This window comes from Hemicordylus capensis, chromosome 1 (genome assembly GCF_027244095.1).
Source record: "Hemicordylus capensis ecotype Gifberg chromosome 1, rHemCap1.1.pri, whole genome shotgun sequence".
Taxonomy (NCBI): Eukaryota; Metazoa; Chordata; class Lepidosauria; order Squamata; family Cordylidae; genus Hemicordylus; species Hemicordylus capensis.
The window spans coordinates 448,823,113-448,839,848 of NC_069657.1; positions in this window are offsets into that span (position 1 = coordinate 448,823,113).

Consider the following 16,736-nt stretch of genomic DNA (forward strand, 5'->3'; position numbering starts at 1 on the left):
AGCAGATTGCCCATGATTACCAACCATCCCCTCAAATGCACAGCAGTAGGTAGGTAGAGGGTTGTTCTTGGATGGACTCAGTTTTTGGAGAGGCAATAGTGAGGTCCAACAGGCCTGGCTAGTCTCCTGTCTGTACTGGGTACACTCAAGAAAATGTCCCAGAATCCTCTGGAATGCTCTGTTTTTCTTTGGCATATGTGTGCTGCAACAGGATGAGCTGCCACAGTATTTCTCCAGCGGTCAAGGGTTTGACATGGGGATGTTGCAAAAACTATCTGAGAAAATACTCTGGTGCTTCTCTGTGGGAAGAACCCTGAAACTCCCATTCTGAATATCACTTTGGAGAAATTTCAGTTCCAACCCAGAGGCAACCTGTATTGAAACGTGGTCCCTGCAGGCATAAGATATGAGTTGCGGTGGCCCTCCCATGAGGCAACATGAAGCAGTCAGCTCAGGGGGCAGATTGTTGGTGTGCCAGCAGAACAGCAAGATGATCCTCCCTTGCTGTCACAACCAGAGAAGCTCTTTGGGACCAACCTGACCCTTGCAAACTTTGCAAGAAGCTTGCAAGAAACACAAGGAGAGTCAAGGAGGCTGCCAGCAACCTCCCCTCCTCATTGCTCCACACTCTTGTGCTAGGGGGAACTTTCAAGCTGTATATTTTCCCCTCCCCATGATCATGCACATGCCTCCAACTTGTTACCATTTCCTCTAATCCCGAATAAGGTTCAAATATCCTCTCCCAGCTCTGTATCATTAATGTTGGGGGATATCTTCCCAATCCTCTGAACCACCATGTCCATAACCACCATGTTAAGTGATAGCTTATGAAGAGGCTGACTATCTTCCCTCCTCAAGTCTTCTTGCCCTCATTGTTCAAGGGGAAGGGCTTGCACACCTCCATGATCTCTGAAGGGGGATCAGTATGTCTCAATGAGCTCTTCACACAAAGATGGCCCCTCTCCTTGCAGAAATCTTGTCAGAACAGTCCGAACTATCCACTATCAAGAATAATTGGTGGTAGGTACTGCCCTCCACACTGCCTTGTCCCCAAATGCTGTACCTAATGTTTCCCCAATGGACAGGGAACTATGGCCAGGTTCTAACATTACATGGGACCCAAGTGTGAGATATGAAGGGAACATGAAGCTGGTGCTGCAGAACATCACATACTTTGGTGTTTGTTTATTTTTTGGAAGTAGCTGGCTTGAGTCAGAGATAAGTCCCCGGACTGGGCCTCCCAGTGAAGACTTGGATGCTATTCCAGTCTACCTTGCAGCCATTGATCCTGAAAGTGAAGAGGGCAGGGTCACTTGGTTTCATGAGGAGTGTGCCTTCAGCACACCTTAGTGGGAGCAGCAGTTCAGTTGGCAAGCCAGCTACAAAACTTGCTTACACATCTTGATTTGAGGCCCCAAGTGAACCCCATGTTCTTACCTTGACATCATTTCAGACAATCACAGACACATTAGTTACAAGTAGGTTCTGCATTATGTATGAACCCGGCCATGGCCTGCTGCATAGCTCAGCTGTCCCCATCTGTTAAGAACAAAGCCTTTTTCTATGGGTGGGTTCACACAACCCACCAAAAGTCAGTAAGAAGTCTTACTGAGAGGGAGCCTGTGGCATGTGCAATCCCGTGTGGCAGGTTGTCTGTACCCACCCAAGTCTGATGGGCAACCAGTCAAATCGACCTGTTACCAACCTTGTTAAGCCAACTTCCACCCTTGGTTAGAAAGCTTGGGCTGATGTTGGCAATAAGTTGGGTTGTCTGGACAACATGCCACATGAGACCATGCACATCATGGTTCTTTCCTGGACCTCGAGGAGATCATGTGAACCCACCTTATATACATTGATTGAGTTTGGGTCCTGATTCTGGATCACACCGATCTTTTGCTCACTGCAGAGTTTACAGCCAGATTTCAACCATGAAGACCCTCTGCCATCTTGCAGTTCTCTTCTTGGCACTACTGCTGATTGATTCAGGTACATTGTACAAGTCATGGAATGGTGTTTTGTGGGGATTGCTGTAAGAAGTTAACTTAAAATTAGAGAAGAACTTAGTCGTGTGTTCTTTGGGAGAGGAACTTGATTCTCACTTTACATAAAGTGTCATGCACATGGATTTATGGTGATTATTTCTAAAAGTATGAGAACAAGTATAAGAGTGATACAGAAACCATGATGCTAGTGACCAGTACCATAAGTAACTATTCCCTGTGAACCAAGTGTACCTTGGGTCAGTGTAACTCCCATTCTCATCTTACCAATATAACAATATAATATATTCCTGATAGTTAACCAGAACTGGATTTCCACTATTGCATAATTCTGGCCCCCAAATCCTGGTAATGTCCCTCTTCCATCACGGTAAGACTCTCTTTCTGTCAGGAATGTATACTGAATGATGTACCCGACTATTATTATTATTATTTCTTGTTTACACAGTCAGACAGGTGTTATTGACTGGTTTGTTTTATACAGACATCGAGTCCTTCCCAAGGACCTAGGATGGCTGAATTTTATTGTCAATGTTGTTGTTGTTGTTGTTATAGATATCGTTGCAGAATATAGGCTGTTCCCAGTAAAGCTGCTTTTTGTAATTGGCTGATGGTGATTTCTGTGGCAACTATGGTGTTGAGGTGCTCTTCAAGGTCTTTTGGAACTGCACCCAGGGTGCCAATTACCACTGGGATTATTTTGGTATTTTTCTGCCACAGACTTTCCATTTCAATTTGTAGATCTTTGTATTTGGTGATTTTTTCTATTTCTTTTTCTTCTATTCTGCTATCCCCTGGTATTGCTATGTTGATTATTTTAACTTGTTTTTCTTTCTCCTCGACTACACTTATATCTGGTGTATTGTGTGGCAGATGTTTGTCTGTTTGTAGTCGGAAGTCACATAATATTTTTACATCTTCATTTTCTTCAACTTTTTCAATTTTATGGTCCCACCAATTTTTGGCTACAGGCAGCTTGTATTTTTTGCAGATGTTCCAGTGTATCATCCCTGCTACCTTGTCATGCCTTTGTTTGTAGTCAGTCTTTACAACAGCTGATAAGGTGGTCCACTGTTTCATCATCATCATCATCATCATCATCATTATCATCATCATTATCTCTATTTCTATACCACCCTTCCAAAAATGGCTCAGGGCAGTTTAAACAGATAAATAATGAATAAGTAAGTAAGTAAGTAAATAAGTAAGTAAATAAATAAATAAATAAATAAATAAGGAAGATGGATCCCTGTCCCCAAAGGGTTCACAATCTAAAAAGAAACATAAGATACACACCAGCAGCAGTCAATGGAGATACTGTGCTGGGGGTGGATAGGGCCAGTTACTCTCCCCCTGCTAAATAAAGAGAATCGCCACATTTAAAAGGTGCCTCTTTGCCCAGTTAACAGGGGATTAATTACTCTAGGCTTTGAATGGGTAGGAAATATGCCTCTCCTCACCACCACAACCCACAAATATTTTATACCTTTACTATTGTTTGTGATTTTTTGGTAGATTACATGGCAAATGTTTTATGGTGTTCTGGCACATATATGTAATTGAAAGATGCTTGAATAATCACAATTCCATTCGATTTTCAAGTAATCACTCTGGTTATTTCCTTATTTTCTGTTCCTCTTTTCTGTTGCTAAGAGCATCTGATTTTACCTAATTAATAGTAGAAAATGAAGCACACACATCCTTCCCTTTCAAAGCATGGCTAAAGATTTTTTAAGGGATTTTATTTTTTGGCATAGGAACATAGGAAGCTGCCTTCTACTGAGTCATACCATTGCTCCATCCAGCTCATATTGTCTACACAGACTGGCAGTGACTTCTCCAAGGTTGCAGACTGAAGTCTCTCCCAGCAGAGGAAAGCAGAGGATAATGAGCATGTACCTGTTCCTTAACCAAGCTCCTGAGTTAGATAGAGGTAATGAGAGATGACATTGTAAACTATCTGAAAAAATTAAATAATTAGCAAATAGCTAGGGCCGGATGACGTTGACACAAGAGTCCTTAAAGAACTCAAATGTGGAATTGCTGACCTCCTTGCAAAAATACATAACTTATCCCTACAATCAGGCTCTTGATCAATCAATCATTTTTATTATGGTCATAGACCAGCATAAGATACAGGAGATTATTACAATGCAAAGTGTAATGCAGAGTGATGCAGAGTGATACATTTCAAAACAGTTGGAGTTATTAAAATTATTTAGGCACAAAATAGGGCATTAGAATAGGGAGGGGATATGGGCAGAGAGGTGGAGTGGCCGTGGTCTATAAGAACAATATCTCCCTTGCCAGGATCCCAGTCGAAGTGTCTGACCATACTGAATGTGTATACCTAAGTTTGGGGACCAGGGATAGAGTGGGACTTCTGTTGGTGTACCGATTGCCCCACTACCCAATGGAATCCCTAACTGAGCTGACAGACTTGGTCTCGGGCTTGTTGTTGGAGTCTCCCAGGCTTGTAACCACCCTGAGCCATTTTGGAAGGGCGGTATACAAATCAATCAATCAATCAAACAAACAAACAAACAAACAAACAAATAATTGTGGTCCTGGGCAACCAATATTCACTTTGGGACCAGTTTGTCCAGGGCGACCCAGGAGTTCATAGCAGCCATAACAACTATGGGCCTATCCCAAGTGGTCTCTGGACCGATGCATATTGCTAGGTCACATGCTTGATCTGGTCTTTCTCTCTGAACAGTGTGGTGTTCCATGGGTAGGGACTCCGGTGATTTCCCCATCGTCATGGATGGACCACCATCTGGTTAAGGTTGGACTCACGACCATGTCCCACCTCCGAAGGGGCAGGAGACCCATTAGGATGGTATGCCTGAGAAGGTTATTGGATCCAATAGGATTCCAAGAAGCCTTGGAGGGATTTTGTGTTGGCTCTGCTGGTGACCCTGTCGACACTCTGGTGGAGAATTGGAATAATCAACTCACCAGGGCAGTGGACATGATCACTTCTAAGTGTCCGCTCCGACCCGCTTCGAAACGGGCCCCATGGTATATGGAAGAACTACTGAGGCTGAAGCAGTGAGGTAGATGACTAGAGCGCAAGTGGAAAAAGACTCTACTTGAATCCGACAGATTACTACATAGAGCGCATTTGAAGATCTATGCTCAGGCGATATGTGCGGCAAAGAAGCGATTCTTTTTCTCCCATATCGTGTCCGCAAGTTCATGTCCGGCGGAGTTGTTTAGGGTTTTGAAGGGGCTAATGTGCTCCACTTTCCCCTTTAATCAGTACTTGGAACCAACTTGTGACATTTTTAATGAGTTTTTTGTGTACAAAATCTTTCGTATTTGGGCCAACAGATTCAAACGCCACAATTGTTACAGAGTCTGATGCTGAGGTGTCCAGCAGCTTCTCTTATGTGACGACCCTGGATCAATTTCAGTTTGTGACTCCTGAGAATGTGGACAGGTTGCTCAGAATGGTGCGGCCTACCACCTGCCCTCTTGATCCTTGCTCAACATGGCTTATACTATCTGTCAAGGAGGCTGTTGTAGAGGGTCTGTTAGAGATTATAAATGCTTTTCTGAGGGAGGGCAGGATGCCACCTTGTCTTAAGGAGACAATCACTAGACCGCTTCTGAAGAAGCCTGCCTTCGATCCCTCAGAGTTAAACAACTATAGGCCTGACTCCAACTTTCCATTGCAGTGCAAGGTGATTGAGGAAGGTGGTGGCTTCCCAGCTCCAGGTGGTCTTGGAGGAAACTGATTATCTAGACCCATTTTAAACTGGCTTTTGGGCAGGCTATGGGGTAGAGACTGCCTTGGTCAGCCTGATAGATGATCTTCAATTTGGAATTGACAGAGGGAGTGTGACTCTGTTTGTCATTTTGAATCTTGTGGCGGCTTTTGATACTATTTACCATAGTATCCTTCTGGAATGTTCTGGATGGGGTCACACTCCCCTGGAAGGAACAGGTATGCAGTCTGGGGGTGCTTCTGGATCTGAACCTCTCCCTGGTGTCCCAGGTTGAGGCGGTGGCCAGAGGTGCTTTTCATCAGCTTCGGCTGATATGCCAGCTGCATCTGTTTCTTGAGATGAACAACCTCCAAATGGTGGTAGATATGCTGGTAACCTCTAGGATAGATTACTGCAATGGGCTCTATGTGGGGCTGCCTTTGTACATAATCCGGAAACTGCAGTTGGTCCAGAATGTGGTGGCCAGGTTGGTCTCTGGGTCATTTAGGAGAGACCATATTACTCCTGTGTTGAAATAACTACACTGGCTGGTAAAACATTTCTGGGCAAAATACAAGGTACTGGTTATTATCTAAAAAGCCCCAAACAGCTTAAGCCCTGGGTATTTAAGAGAACGTCTTCTTCATCATGAACCCCACCGCCCACTGAAATCATCAGGAGAGGTCCGCCTGCCGTTGCCACCTGGACTTTGGAATGCACTCCCTGTGGAAATAAGAGCCTCCCCATCTCTGGCAACTTTTATAAAGCACTGAAGACACATTTATTCACCCAGGCTTTTGACAAAGTTCCTCATCAAAGACTCGAGAAAATTTAGAGGTCATAAGATAAGTAGACAGCACATGTGTGGCTTAGTAACTGGTTGAAGGACTGGAAGCAGAGGTAAGGAATAAATGGACAGTTTCCACAATGGAGGAAAGTAAGAAGTGGTGTCCCCCAGGGATCTGTATTGGGACCAGTGCTTTTTAATGTATTCATAAATGGTCTAGAAGTGTGGGTAAGCAGCGTGGTGGCCAAATTTGCAGATGACACCAAAGTACTTAAGGGAGTGAAATCCAAAAGAGATTGCAAGGAGCTCAGAAAGGGTATCCCCAAACCAGGGGAATGTGAGACAAAATGGCAATTGCAGTTCAGTGTTAGCAAGTGTAAAGTGATGCTTATTGGGACAAAAAAACCCAACTTCACATATATGCTGATGGAGTCTGAGCTGTTCATGACTGACCAGGAGAGAGATCATGTGGTCATGGTGCACAGCTTGTTGAAAGTGTCAACTCAGTTCATGACAGCTGTGAAAAAGGCTGATTGCATGCTAGACATTATTAGGAAGGGGGCTGAAAATAAAATGGCTAATATTCTAATGTCCTTATACAAATTAATGGTGCAGCCACATTTGGAGTGCTGCATGCAGTTCTGGTCACCATATCTTAAGAAGGACATAGTGATAGTAGAACTGGAAAAGGTGAAGAAGGGCACCCAAGATGATCAAGGGCATAGAGTACCTTCCTTACAAGGCAAGGCTACAACACCTGGGACTTTATAGTTTTGAAACAAGACGACTGCTGGGAGACATGATAGAGGTCTATAAAATCATACATGGTGTGGAGAAAGTGGATAGAGATAATTATTTCTCTCTTTCACATAGCACTAGAACCAGGGGTCATCCCATGAAACTGATTGCGAAGAAATTTAAGACCGACAAAAGGAAGTACCTTTATCACACAAAACCTATGGAACTCTCTGCCACAAGACGTGGTGACAGCCAACAGTCTGGGTGGCTTTAAAAGAGGTTTAGATAAATTCTTGAAGGACAGGTCTAACAAAGGCTACTAGTCTGAGGGCTATAGACCACCTCCAGCCTCAGAGGCAGGATGCCTTTTCATACAAGTTGCAGGGGAGTAACAGTAGGGGACAGGGCTTGGGCCTGATCCAACAGGGCTGTTCTTATGTTCTTTTGTTCTTCTTTTCATAACAATGGCTCACACTGCTCTGAGTTGCCCCCAATATTTTTCCTTTTCTGCAGGACTAACTATGCTGGTTACAACCGAGAAAGAATGTGAACAAGCTACTGGATGGTGTTCACGGGGCATGTGTTCGTTCCCTGGGCAGTCAGTCATTGGATACTGTGATTGGCAAACTACGAAATGTTGCATCTTTTGATTTCAGATTATCCAGGTGGCATTTCTGACTTAGTTGGATTTAAACAAAGTTTTTTCACCTACATTCAAGACATCTCCAACTCCAAATCAAGACAGAGAATCTCTTCAGCCTCCCCAGATTTTTCATGGTAACAAGGATGCACTATCTAGGTGTCAAAGACATCTGTGCAGAACATCTTCTGACTCCTATCAGTAAACCCTACCATTAATGTGCAGGTGATAACTGTACCTAGATATGTCAAGAAGAAGACTTGACCTGTAAGGATCCATCTTAGATAGCCTGTGTTGAGAACTGTCAATTCTGAGCCTCTCTCTCTCTCTCTCTCTCTCTCTCTCTCTCTCTCTCTCTCTGCTTTTCAGCCAAGTTAGTGCTCTGCTTGAGTGAGAAAAAATGCTGCATTTTGGGCAGATTTAACACTGGCATATGGAAAACAGCACAGATTTCAACTGTAGCCCATGGAAAAACCTTGACGATCTCATTGCCAGCTGAACATAAAGTGCCATAGATGGGTTACAGTATAGGGATAAGAATGGATCTTCTTGACACTTTGTATTGATCTGGGTTTATTTGGGTTCCCACGCACAGAACAATAGGAAGTAATGGAGTAATGAGGCTGTTCTCACGTGCAGCCTAACCTAAGCTAGAGATGCCCAGCCTGGGTTAGGTTGTCCATGGGAACTGCCAGGATCAGGCCTGATCCTGGCAGGCCAGCGCTGCATAGCCTGGCTTTGTAGCCCGACTGCTAGCCAAGTTTAAGGGAGAGAGTGCTCCCCTAACCTCAAACTACTTGCTCATGTGTGCGCCAGACTGCTTCCAGCTCGGCCACACACAGAGACGGGCACCTTGAGTGCAGTGCCGTGAAGTGCATTGTGGCAGTCCCGGAGGCCAAGACAATAAGTCCCTGTCTCTATTTACCAGCACTGCCAGGAGCAATGAGGAGAGTCCTCTGCAATGCTCCTGGCAGCACTGGTCATGTGAGCGTGCGTCTTTCCTGCTGCCCGGGCTGAGAGTGGTCGTTTGGGGGAAGGTAGGTTCTACCTTGCTTCCTCCCCCGCCTGCCCAGCTGCACATGGGGTTGTGTGATCAGCCCACCGTTGGACATCACCCAGATTAATAAATGCCTACTGCAAAACCTATTAATTCATATGAAGATGGCTGGGTTGCTAAGAGAGAATCCATCCAGTGAAAAGCCTGGCAAAGAATTCAGCCAATTAAAAGCCTATCCCAACTAACTGAGTTGGGGTATAAAAGTCTGGAAGCCCAAGTTTGGGAACTTCTTTTTCCTGAAAGCTATGCTAGGGCTTTTACTAATCAGTCTGGGGGAGAAGGAGAACTTCTAAAAGGTTTCCTCCTCTTCTTAATTCCCCCCCTTTTAAGTCCCTATGCAGTTGCCACTGGCTCATTTGGTGGCTACTCGGAGATGGACCTTCTCCGCTGCTGCCCCAAAGCTTTGGAACATGCTCCCTACTGAAATAAGAGCCTCCCCATCTCTGACAGCTTTTAAAAAGTCTTTAAAGACACACCTATTCACCCAGGATTTTAACTAAATATTGTTTTAACAGCTTTAACATCATTTTAAAATGTTGTTCTAAAATTCAAATTGTTGTAATATTTTAACTTTTACTATGTCATTTATTTTATTTTAACTACTGTTTTAAGTTTTTTGTTGTCATTTATTTTAACTAATGTTTTAACATTTTGTTTGTTGTAAACCACCCAGAGACGTGAGTTTTGGGTGGTATAGAGGTGTGTGAAATAAATAAATAAATAAGATAAATGCCTTAGTTTCCAGACTTGTTCACGCAAACGTTAAGTGGGTGAGACAAGTGTCCTTCCCAGCTTTAGGAACTTTCACACTCCTATTTGGTCATGTATGAGTTAAAAGCTAGGTCAGAAGAGGGGGAACTGATCATGTGGGAGGCAGGCACAAGCTCTGATAGCATTGTGCTACCCAGCACTTTGACCAAACATATGACCAAGGTAGGAGGAAACGCTGATGGAGCCCCTGCCTCTCTCCCACATGAGAACATGTCCTCTTCAGAACTAGATTTTAACTCCTACACAACCAAAACTTGGGAATGCACAAGTTCCCATATGTGGGTAGGAAGCTTCTCCTGCCACTTAATGGTCATGTGAAAAAGCCCTCTTTGCAGTACATTCTCATTGTCTCGAATAGTTTGTATTTAACAGCATCCCAATAATTTTGGAGAGGACTTGTTTCCTGGCTTAGGGTTCTTCAAGTTGAGAGACTTGACTGGATAAGGCTGCTGTCCTTTTTCTTGTATCAGTTCTAGGGCTATTTTCCTCAATGGATAGTTCTAGTGATTCTCCAGCTCAAAGGCTGATAGATATTAATTTTATTTTCTATTTTGAATAGTAATTTTATAGACTAATTGCTGTCAATTGCTGGCAACAAGTAGAGTGTCCAAGTGATCTAAGCAGGTGGGAGGGAAGGAGACTGATTAAATGCACAGTTGTTGCATAAAAACAATTGTTCTGTATTAAAACCAATTGTTTCAACGTTTATTGTCTCTGCATTCATCCGAGTTCCATTTTCCTGATATTGCTTGTGTAAACACTTGATGCCAGAATAAACTGCTTTAATTCATTTCAATACAACCAGTGAGTCAGTGCTCTGTGAGCTGGTGTGTCTGTTTATTCCCAGCCACACTTTCTCTCATCAGTTTAGCCTTTTGTGGCAAATAAAGGATCTGATTTTCAACCTGTTGGGCAGTTTCTCCAGCTATCTGCCAATGAGAAGACCCCCTTCCCCTGGGCTAGTATTGGGAATACTCACCTCTTCATCACCTTCTCCTTTCCATCACCTTCTCATCACTCATCACCTTCTCCCCTCTCAGTGGTTCCTTTCAAATGCTGAACTTTTCTCCCACCCAATTCTTCCTCACAGCTCTCATAACTGGTACTCAGGATGCCTCTGAGTTCCAATTGCAGAGGAATAACACCAAGAGAGAGGGCATGCCCTCAACTCTTGCCTGTAGGCTTCCAGCGGCATCTGGTGGGCCACTGTGTGAAACAGGATGCTGGACTAGATGGGCCTTGGGCCTGACCCAGCAGGACTGTTCTTATGTTCTTATGCACTGGGACACCATGATCCCCACTGCATTTGAATAGCCCATATAAAATATATGAAGCATGCAGAGCACTACAGGATGGGATGTGCAGAGGACGGCATGTTCCTGGAAACCTTATAATTGAGTGAGCCAAACAGGGGTGTGTCCCACAAATGCAATTAAAGGGAGGTTGGAAATTATAAAAAAGAAATTGAAGGAGCAAGAAAGGCTCCCCATCTCTTGGTAATCAGTTGTATACTGCCACACTCTTTAGAGGGCTGGAATATCTTTCTCCCTACTTCTTTTCATCTTGGGACTGTGGGTGTGCTCTCTAGAGTTGCATCAGAGTGAAAGGTATGATCCTGATGTAAGAGAGCTTGGAGGGGAGATTTCTTTATCTACCCCAGCTGTTGCAGAAGTGCACAGGTAAGGAGAACATGGCTAATTAATATTGTCTGGAGACATTTTATTTATTATTTATTCAATATATTTATATACTGCTACCAGAGTATCTAGACAGTTAACTGATGGAGTCATAAGAACATAAGAACAGCCCTGCTGGATCAGGCCCAATGCCCATCTAGTCCAGCATCCTGTTTCACACAGTGGCCCTCCAGATGCCACTGGAAGCCTACAGGAAAAAGCTGAAGGTTTGCCCTCTCTCCTGCGGTTGCTCCCCTGCAACTGGTATTGAGAGGCATTGTGCCTCTGAGGCTGGAGGTGGCCCACAGCCACCAGACTAGTAGCCATTGATAGACCTGTCCACCATGAATCTGTCTAAGCCCTTTTAAAGCCATCCAAGCTAGTGGCCATCACCATATCCCATGGCAAGGAATTCCATAGATAATTATGCACGGTGTGAAAAAGTCCTTCCTCTTGTCAGTCCTAAATTTCCCGACCTTCAGTTTCATTAAAGATCTGATCAGGACCGGGAGCTGACCAGGACTTGGAAGACTACTCTGTGAAGAGCAGACACATCTTGGGGAGGTGAGCAAACCTTTTTAAGCATCTAGCCCTTCCCCGCTTCGAACCAACTAACAGGAGGAGGGGAGATTTTCAGGGGCTGGTTTCTCTTTAAGGGATAAGTCCTAGTCTCTGTGTGTGGGTTTGAAATTGCAAGGGTTAGAGTTTTCAAGGATTAGCTAACTCCAGTGTTAGCTAACTCTGGTGTTTGTCCCTGCAAGGGTTAGAAATTGCAAGGGTTAGGTAACTCCAGTGTTTGTTGATTGTCCCTTTCTGGAGAGGGTGGAGTCAGCTAGGGTTGTGGGAGGCCCCACATTCCTTTGACTCACATCCTGTGTCAGTTGGAAGACTACTCTCTACATAAGAGGTTTAGGGCTGAGAGCATAGCGAACAGGACATAGGGGTTTTGCAGGAGTTTAGCGGGAAGTGTGCGGTGGTGCCTGGAACAAGCCCCAGTGATCGCAAGGAGACTGGTGGTGAAAAGAACGTAAGTACAAATCCCTTCCTCATATTTTTGGAAAAGGCTGCTTGGACAGTTAAATAGCTGACCATTACAGCTGAGACCTATCCTTCTAATAAGCTATCTCTAAATACTGTAAAGAGCCAACAAGAACAGTATGAAGATAGAAGGCCAGCAGGGGAGGGGGCACTTCCCAATGTATTGCACAGAGTGCCACATGTATGACTATTTGCCCCATGGGCAGAAGTCATGGGTGTGTGCTCAGTGCAAGGAGCTCCTGGCTCTCAGGGAACAAATCCGTTCCCTCAAGACCAAGGTGGCGGATCTGGAGAAGCTCAGAGACAGAGAGGCATGTGGACGAGACCTTCAGGGATGTGATAGAGACATCCCATTCCAGGGCTGATAGCTCCTCTGCTGTCAGGGAGAAAGAAGGTCCTGGGCAAGGAGGACATCAGTCTGAGGAAGAGGGAAATGCTCCTTTAGAAGGGACCCCTTCCATAGATGATGAGCCAATATCCTCTCGCACAGGGGATACTCCTCTGGGGGGTTGGGCCTCCTTGTAGTAGGTGATTCAATCATTAGAGGTATAGAGAGATGGGTTTGTAACCCATGTGTTGATCGCACTGTGACTTGCCCAGCTGGTGCGAAGGTTGTGGACATCACGCAGCGTCTAGATAGGCTCTTAGGCAGTGCTGGGGAGGAGACGGCTGTTGTGGTGCATGTCGGCACCAACGATGTGGGGAAATGTAGTCGGGAGTTCCTGGAAGCCAAATTTAGGCTGATAGGTAGCGTATTGAAGTCCAGGACCCACAAGGTAGCATTCTCAGAAATGTTACCTGTTCCACGCGCAGGTACAGTGAGACAGGCAGAGCTGAGGGGTTTCAATGCATGGATGAGAAGTTGGTGCCGGGAGGAAGAGTTTAGATTTGTTAGGCACTGGGATACATTTTGGGGAATAACAAAAACTTCTTTAAGTACATCAGAAGCAGGAAAACTGCCAGGGAGGTGGTTGGACCATTAGACAACGACGGAGTGAAAGGGATTATTAAGGAGTATATGGAGGTTGCAGAGAAGCTGAATGAGTTCTTTGCGTCTGTCTTCATGGCAGAGGATACTGAACATATACCTGTCCCTGAACCAGGCTTTTTAGAGATGGCGGCTAAAGAACTGATCCAGATAGAAGTGACGAGAGATGATGTTCTAAACTGTCTGGAAAAACTAAAAACTAACAAATCACCAGGGCTGGATGGCATCCATCCAAGAGTCCTCAAAGAACTCAAATGTGAAATTGCCAACCTCCTTGCTAAAATATATAACTTATCCCTGCAATCAGGTTCTGTACCAGAGGACTGGAGAGCATATTTTAAATTCCGTTCAATTTCATTTAATAGCAACATAGAGAGCTGCTGCTGAACCATTTTAATAACTTGAATAGTCTTCTGCTTGTCCTTAGTCCATAGCAGTTCTCTTTCTTTTTTAGAAATCTCCATCAGTAGTCCCTCTTTTTTCAATCCCCTTTGTTTCTTAAGATATGCATTCTGTTGTATAAAAAAGCCTCTCATACCCACTTTTCCTGTGTCTCAAACTGTGTTATTGTCCATTCCTTGGTTTAAATTCAGTTCATAATAGTCCTTTAACTTTCTTTTGGCTTTCTCCACAATTTCTGCTTTTTTCAGCAAATATTCATCGAGTTTACAATGAAAGGATACAATTCCTGTCTTCTTCCATGTAAAGCAAATTGCATTATGATCTGATAAAGTTCTAGGCATAATATCCATTCTTTACATACACGACATGATAGTAGGGGTGTGCAATTTGGATTCTCGGTGATTCGGTTCAGGACCCAAACTCAATCACCCCTGTTCTGTTTTGTGCCCGAATATGGGCCACCCGAATCACCCTTGATTCGTTTCGGATTCAGATTTAATCTGAATCTGAATCGATTAAGGGGGCGAAAGGGCCCAGGGGCAAAATTTTGGGGTGGGGTGGTAGTGCCCAATGCGTGGAAGCTACCACCCCAACTTCAGGGGGATTGGGCAAAGGGCTGATTTTTGGAGAATTCTTGAAGTTTTAGTGACTTTGGGGCAGTTCCAAGGCATAGCATGGGATCTGGGCAAAAAGAGTGGGGTGGGGTGCTGGTTCCTAATGGGTGCAGGCTACCACCCCAATTTCAGGGGAATTGGGCAAAGGGCTGATTTTGGGGGAATTTCATGTCTTTGGGGCAGATTGGGGCAGAAATTGGGGCCTGGGGCAGAATAGTGGGGTGGGGTGGTAGTGCCTAATGGATGGAGCCTACCACCCCAATTTAAGGGGGATTGGACAAAGGGCTGATTTTTTGGGAATTTTTGAATTTTTTGTGTCTTTGGGGCAGTTTGGGGGCAGAAAGTGTAACTGCCCCCAAAGGGTGGGGTGGTAGTGCCTAATGGGTGGAGGCTACCACCCGTCCCCAATTTCAGAGTGATTGGCCAGAGGGCTGGATTTTGGTGAATTTCTGAGGTTTTTCTTCATTAGGTGCAGTGTGCTAGATTGATATTCATAGTAAATGAGAGTGTGAAAAAGTGAAAGTGGGGTCATGAGCATTCTTTAATTGAAAAAAATCTCATTTGGTATCATTGAATGAGAATTCACACCTCAGATGTTTTTCTGAAGGGATGTTATTCCCTTATTTTCTGAGGTGTGAATTCTCATTCAATGATACCAAATGAGATTTTTTTCAATTAAAGAATGCTCATGACCCCACTTTCACTTTTTCACACTCTCATTTACTATGAATATCAATCTAGCACACTGCACCTAATGAAGAAAAACCTCAGAAATTCACCAAAATCCAGCCCTCTGGCCAATCACTCTGAAATTGGGGACGGGTGGTAGCCTCCACCCATTAGGCACTACCACCCCACCCCACTCTTTTTGCCCAGATCCCATTCTATGCCCCCGAACTGCCCCAAAGTCACTAAAACTTCAAAAAATCCCCCAAAATCGGTCATGAGCCAAATCACCCGAATTTTTCGGCCCCGAAATTCGGGTGATTCGGCTCGGGCCTGAAAAATATTGGGGGACATCGAGGGTGATTCGGTTCGGCCCCAAATTACCCGAAATTGCTCATTTTGGGCACAGATCGATCTGTGCCCGAAATTTTTTGCACATCCCTACATGATAGATTTGGATGTCCAGACCATATCTATCCTTGAGTGGGATTTGTATCTTTCAGAGAAATAGGTATATACCTTCGCATTTGAATTTTTAAGTCTCCACAAATCATAGAGATCCATGTGTACTACTAAATCAAAAAAGGCTTTTGGTTCTTCTAAAATCCTTTCAGACGTATCAGATTTTCTGTCTAAAGTTGTAGAGACAACCATATTAAATTCTCCCAATAGGACTAAGTTAGTATTCGATAACTCAGCCATCTTCTGTTCTAAATATTTATAAAATTCTACTTTTTTTTGGTTGAGTGCATATATTCCGATTATCACCATTTTAAGTCCAGAAACTATAATTTCCAAAACTATCACCCTGCCTTCTTCATCTTTAAAAATCATCTTGGGTTCAAATTGTTGCTTTACATAGAGCACTACCCCTCTTTTTTTTTTGTCAGAGGAAACAAATTCTTGGCCCAAGGCCTTATTAACCAAATATTTTCTATCTTGTTTTCTAATATGTTTCTCCTGTAAGCATATAATGTCCACATTTTGCTTTTTAAGAAAATATTTTTTCCCCTTTTGGTTCTATTATTTAAACCATTGACATTCCATGAGACTATTTTGTAATCCATTTTGACTAGTTAGAATTATGTGTTGAAGGCACTGGGTGCTCTGGAGTTAAAGTCTTTTTGTATTGATGCCAAAATTCTTGCACTTTGGGGAGCTCTGTAAACCTATTCCTCTTCCCTTTGTAAAAAAAGGAGACCCCTTCAGGCACTTCCCATCTGAAACGTATTCCATTGGCACTTAAGGCATCTGTTAAAAATTTGTAATCCTTGTGTTTCCTTAAGGTCCTGGATGGTATTTCTTTCAAAACTCTAACCTGTTGGCCTTCAATGGTAAGGGCTTTAGCAAAATGTGCTTGCAGTATCTGATCTGTGATTGATTTGGAGTTAAATTGAGCCATAGAATCTCTTTGTACCTTGTTCATTGTGGCATATAGAAAAATTCAACAAAAAGCTGAATCTATCTGCTTATCCATCTCTTCACTTGAGGTTCCCAAAAGAAGTGCAAGTTCCTCTCTAAGCACTTTTCTGATATCTTGCCCAGTTTTTTCTGTTTTTTTTCTGGTTTAGATTCCTCTAAACCTCAGAAAGTGCTCTTTTTGTCTCAGTTCTAGCAAAGCCATCTGGTCTAGTAATTTTTCC